Source organism: Scomber scombrus, chromosome 23, assembly GCF_963691925.1.
Source record: "Scomber scombrus chromosome 23, fScoSco1.1, whole genome shotgun sequence".
NCBI lineage: Eukaryota > Metazoa > Chordata > Actinopteri > Scombriformes > Scombridae > Scomber > Scomber scombrus.
Window position 1 is genome coordinate 8,692,286 of NC_084992.1, and position 6,776 is coordinate 8,699,061.

Here is a 6,776-nt window from a genome sequence, read left to right on the forward strand (position 1 = left end):
CTTCCTGTGTGCTGTGCTCTCCTGGGATTTTAGGTGATCTCACAAAGTGTGTGTGACTGTCGTGTGTGCCTGAGTGACTTATTGTTGGATCCCTCTCCCCTCACTAGTTCCTGTCCCACCAGCAGGCCTCAGCTCCTGATTAGGTTCCCTTTCCCCCTTCCTGTATGTATGGTGTGTTTTGTAGTTTTGTAAATTTTTTTTACATATATATATAATGTTCACCTTTTTTAAACTTGGAACCACATCTCTTGCCTATTGAGTAGACTAACGTGTGTCTTGTAAAAGGTAAATAATTATTGGGGTGAAATTCCCAAGGTGTCGTTGTCTAGTAACTTGTTAGGGTAGTAAGGGTGTAATAATACCCACCTAACCTTATTACCCTAAAACCCTTGAAAGTGTACAGATGTGTAACATTACATCATTGTACCTAAAGCCCTCTGCTCACCACATCTGTATACAACCTGAAGTATTAAACAAATGTTGCATTATTACCATGATAAAGGATTTAATACATGTTCAAACTTCCTTCAGAGAGCTAAGAGGTACTGGACTACATCATCCATTCATTCAGGTTCTTGTTACCACGTATGGTTCTCTTCCTCACTTCAGACACTGTTTAAGAATTACATTTAAAGAATAAATGTTGTTTTATTCAAAAACAAATGACTTAACTCACCAGTTTCCTGAATGGTGACTGCATTACTTTTAGGTGTGATGACATCTGGGTAACTTCTCCATCCTTTGCAGGTGTAAATGCCTCCCTGTGAGACACTGAATCTGTTTGATTCACCATTGTCTGCTGTCTCAAGTTGAGTTCTTGCAGAATCTGTTGAGGTTTGTCTGAACCAGTCATATTTCCAGCCAGCAGAGTCCTCCACATAGCAGGTCAGAGTCACACTCTGCTGTCCTCGTATGGTCTTTCTGTCTGCTGTCAGTGTAATCCTGCGTCTACCTGCTGTTAAGTTTAGAAAAACAATAAAACAAAGAAATTACTGTAATAAACATCAAAATGTATTTAGACTCTGTTTGCATGTTTGTTTATAAACAAACTCCAACTTTTCTCTCTAAATGCTCAATATGTGTTTTCTGCTACATTTATATGTGAATCAGCGCATTAAGCTTTGAATTGAATACTTCTACAAGAGAAGTATGAAAACATTTAAACTACGGCTTATTAATCGGTTAAAATTTGGATTTAAAAAAATAAATTCTAAATGTATTTTACTTTTTTCAAGTTTTAATACTCTTAACATGGGCGTGGATACATATGCTTGCTTTATGCAAATGTATGTGTATGTATATTATATTTATAAATAAATGTTTTATTATTACAACAAAAAAAATGCCATTAAAATGAATTAGCGTTAACTTTGACAGCCTAATGTAGACAAAAATGAATGAATAATTTGAACTGTAGTTAAAGCTCAGAAAAGCTAAGTGGACTTTTTGAGCTAATATTATTTTGTGGACATTTTTTCATCACAGTATAACAGCTACTTACCTTTAACTTGTATTTCTCTCTCTTCTGATTCTCGTCCTCCATCAAACTTACACTTATAAGCACCGCTGTCTGACACTGATACTGAATGAATGGTCATTTCTACAGCAGTGTCAAATGTTCTATGTGATTGAGGGTTTGTGTCCATTTCAAGAGACGATCCATCTCTGTAGAAAGTGGCTTTCTGATATCCAGGAGTACGATGGATACAGCGCAGAGTCACTAAGTCTCCCTCAAACAATCTGAATGAAGGACTTTCCAAGATCACATCTGTACAACAAAGGTGTAGTCTTGGTTCGTTAATCATCTCAGTTACTGTACATTTTTATATTTCATATAAACAAAGCTATGACATCAGTGATTTAGCTAAATATAATATCTTTGTTAAACATATAAAGGTTTTAAAGTGTGTTGTGAGAATTTAGCATCAAATTGGATAAAGAGGAAGTTGTAGTCACATTTACTGTAATAAATAATGTCCACTAAACATGTCTGTCCCAAATAAAAGCATCTCTATATTTACTGGTTTTCTACATTAGTTTCACAATTATAAGCAGATTTTTCTCATACAGGTTAATCCTGAACTTTGCTTTCACAATTATAAGATGATGAATAAAAACATGGCCTCTACTGGCTCCAAAAAGAAGTCAGGTTGTATAGAAGACTACATGAGAAAATGACTGTACTCCTCTGTATGATGTAATTCATGGTCTAATTTATTATACTAGTCTAATATATTTTAGGTTTTGGCTACGTTGTGATTGACAAGTTGCTACCATGGTTACAACAGTGGTAAGGAAACGTGAACATAGCATAACTACATATTCTTAGTATAGGCATAGCTGTAGCGTCGCTATTTCAGCGTGTTTTCAGTTCATGGAAGTTAAATGTAACATTCTGGTCGCCTCCTGTAAACTAGCATTGGTATCAGCATTATTACAGTTATCAGAAGACTGTAAATGCACCATGCAAACCAACCTAGCAGCTAGCAGTCTGCCTCTCATCTAAATGTGATCACTTCTCATCACTTCTTGCTCCTAATATCTAAGATGTTGACCGTCAAAATGCCAAAGTCCAGGATTTAAGGTGATATTACAGATCCCTTTTCCTTGTAAGACCTTCACTACTCTGCCCCTGATTGGTTATCTAACTCCTCATTCCTAAACCTTAGTGCTAGCCAGTCAGATTTATATCATAGATAATACCTGCATTCATTTTAAGCCTAAATGTAAATTATTTCTAGTGTTTCAACATCTTATTTTAGTTTGTTTCACTTACTAAAATATGACTTTTGTTCTGTCCCTAAAACAGAAGTTTTCCACAGGTACTTAATAACACTGTTTCATCTCACAGCACATGTGCTTCATTCATGGATAGGAAAACCCAGAGTTCACTGAGCTGGTTGATGGCGAGCTTCATAGTACTGATTATCTGGACGGCCAATGTTAGACTCAGTGAAGCCAGCTAACATAAAGATATCCTAGATATGTTGAACTTCTTCATAGTACAGACCCAGCTCTCTACATGAACATGTATTTTGAGGAAAATGCTGGTTTACACTTCTGGGCAGTAATGTATTCATTTAATAATTTATATTGATACATGGAGTAAAATGATATACATAATAAAATCTAAACTTTAAAATGGGATGAGTTTAAGAATAATATTGTGGATGATGAAATATCTATAACATATATTAAGAAATTACTCACCTGCATCTTGTCCGTAGCAGAGTTTATTCATCACTGAAAAAAGATTGAAACTTAATCAGACAAAATCAAACTCAAATTCACAATAGTCATTTAAAACAACAGTCTGTAGTATATACAGGTAACAGTTAAAATAAACAACCTTTTAAAATGAAATAAAACAAGAACCATGAAATTCAAAACCCACATACATAACGATACCTTAAACATTTTACATGCAAAAAAAAAAATGCTTCATAAAACAGTCCTCCAATCTACATTTCATATGAATATGAGATCAGAGTTTTTCTCAAGCTAGTATTGAGTTTAGTCAGCCTGTGGTTCTTTCTTTATAGGGAAAGTTTAGACCACATCAGGTGGTTTGACCGCAGCAAACTTTGACACCGTTTCACGTCCTGGCCACTACAGAGATATCTTATCTTTATTCTTGTGCAAAGGTTTGTGCCTGGAAAATGTTATATTAACATATATGAACGATAAGTATTTATTTTACATTCATGAACCATAAAACCATTGACTTTAATCATATCACATCATATACATAATTAACATTTAATTGTGTTTAATTGTGCATGTTTTACAGAACACGTTCAGTGCTTTTTCATCAACAACGCTGCATTGTGGTGAGGTATGTGTTGTGTGTCTATGTGTAGAAGCTCTGACCAACAGATTTGTTGCCTCCAAAGAGCAAAAGCAGTGGTGGTGATATATCTTAGAGCACAGATCTTAAGATCTTAACCCATCACTGAGTTAAATGTTGAACATTCATATTTCAATTACAGCAAACTAATTATGTATTCTATCAACCTCGTTATCAGAAACAGTACAACCACATTATTTCTAGTATTTGTCATTTACAGCATGAATAATCCAACTAAATTCAAAGTCAATCAACATCCATCTATGATCTGAATTTCCAATTATTCTCAAAAAATGTGGAATTGTACAAATAAACCTCCAACATCACAGTGTTGCTGTCTGCCTACATAACTTCATCATGGTTAGTTTAACTGTTATTGTGGTTGGTTAATCTGAGCATACATCACATATTCAAACAGAAACCAAATGTCAGGACTCATTTGTACAAACGTCTGGTATTAGGTTATAAAGGCTGCTTATGTTTACTGTCATTGACCTGCACTACATCCTGTGTTTATGCATTTAATTTCCTGTGTTTTTCAGAAATGATAAATGTATAAAGGGGAAAACAAAACAAAAATTAAATATAGCCTATTAAAAGTAGGGATGGCATGATACCACTTTTTCTGGTCCAATCCATAACTGAGTATCTCTCGATACCGATATCAATATAATGTTTTTTTCCCCGCACTTAAACAACTATTGATTATCAGAATACATTTGTCTGGATGCATTTTGCCAATCTTGCCAAAGTAAACGTCCAAATGTGAAACACAATTTCCACTAAAGGAAAATATGAAGCCCACAACATGAGAAAGCTGTGAAATATTGATGCTTCTTTTTATTTTAACTTTCAGTGATATTTAAAGTGCAGTATTGTGCAAAGGTCTGAGTATAAAATAACAATAACTTTAAAATTAGAAACAGTTACCAGCAATGAAAAATAATTAATAAACGTATTATTATGTACCTGCTCATTGATGACAGACTACCTAACTCTAAATTGTGAATGCATTACTACAAGGTGGCAGCAGCAGCAATGTTCACTTCATTGGTATTAAAAGTTTATTTTCTAGTTAATAAACTAAACTAAACAGTATCTGAAGTCATTTCTCAGTCAAAAAAACAACACAAAATGATCCTGGAGTAACTTCTTCACTTCACCAGCAAACATAACATCTGGTTAAAGAACCACCACTTACAGGTAAATGAGTTGAACGAAGGACTAAAAGCTACCTCTACTTTGCCTCTAACTCTGCAGCAGTGTGCGGACTATTTCACCGGCACGTCTCACGTCCTCTGCTCTGATGGTGACTGTTTGCAGGAAGGAGCCATGAGACTGTGTGTTTCTGCTCAGTGACGATCTGGATCATGTAAAAGCTGCTGATCTAACTCTTTGGACTCTGGATGGAGACAATTCGGCGGCATATTCAGCTCTATTTGAATATGCTCAAAGCGTGAATATATAGAGGTGCATTTTTGAAATGGCCGACAGTCAGTGCATCATTAACACTACGCTCAGATCGAACCGATACCGATCCTGAATATCTGATCGACTCATTCCTAATTAAAAGTAAACGGTTGCACATTGTGCTGCACACACTAAGCAACAAGAGCCTTAGTGGAAACAAGCCAAACCACTGCTTATCAGCACCAAACCAGTGAAGCACTTCCTCTTTATACATAGTAGCCTAAATAATATATATTGTTTTTATCCCAACACATACACATTCACACCTGAGCTAATGTTTTAAAACACAGAGGTGCATGGTACTGTGCAGCATGTACAATCATATTTTTTTTGGCAATAGCAAGTTAAAAAATAAGTGAAAACGATTTACTTGAGTCAAATCCAATGCATATCAATTAAATATACCAATTACATAAAGTACATTACTCTGCATCTGATTGGCTAAGAGTGAGGTTAGTTAGGGTTAAGGTAAGAATATTATAATAGTATTATAATGGACCCCACTGCTTTCCTTGGCAAGACCCACACTACTCTGCATCTGTTTGTCTTACCCCGATATATCAGCAACCAATCTAACTCCTCATATCTAAATCTAACCAGCCAAAGCAACAAGTACTAGCCAATCGGAGAGTAGAGTGAGTCCTGCCCAGAAAAGAAGTGGGATTTATCATAAAGCATAAGGTCAACATCTGGCCTGCATGAACATGCATTTCGAGGGAAATGCTGTTTTACACTTTTGAGCAGTAATGAAGCCATTTCAAAATGTGTATTGATACATGGAGTAACGATATTTACATGATAAAAATTAAACATAAAAATTGGATACGTTTAAGAATAATAAATAGGATGACAAATAAGAGATAAATATGTATATATAATAAATACTAAGAAATTAGTCACATTTATATAGTCAGTAGCAGAGTGTATTCAGCACTAAAAAAGAAAATTGAAACTTGATCAAACAAAATCAAACTGAAAAATAGTCACAATTCATAATAAAAGTCATTTAAAACTACATCATCTGTAGTATATACAGGTAACAGTTAAAAGGAAACAACTCTTTAAAATGAAAATATGTAAAATAAAAAGATTCAATTCAAAACCCACAGACATAACAATACCTTAAACAATGTACATGCATGGTGCAGTGCAGTATTTGTGCAGAAATAATTGCTTCAAAAAACAGTCCTCCAATCTAAACTGAGCCAAGTCACCAACCAACATCTGGACTATAAAATAACCTGTAGTTAAAAACTATGAGCAAGCTCTGTTCAAGCTCTCAGAGAAACTGATGAAACCAGTGATACTCTGTAATTGTGACTAATCAGGAACATGTTCTTTAATCTGTGCCATGCAAACAAAGTCAGTAATGTACTTACAGAATAATCCCAGCACACAGATCAAAGTGGACCTCATCCTCACATCCAGCACTGACACTCTGTCACTCAGCTGCTCCCAG

The 6,776-nt window shown here is 35.0% G+C and overlaps 1 long non-coding RNA gene across 1 annotated transcript; it reads right to left on the reverse strand.

The window, feature by feature from the left end:
• Window positions 1-861: 861 nt before the first annotated feature.
• LOC134005677 (uncharacterized) lies at window positions 862-6,776 on the reverse strand. The gene is made up of 3 exons (XR_009927878.1): window positions 6,697-6,776; window positions 3,211-3,243; window positions 862-955 (listed from the first exon to the last, which is right to left on the reverse strand). It is a non-coding gene; the product is annotated as an uncharacterized LOC134005677 (long non-coding RNA).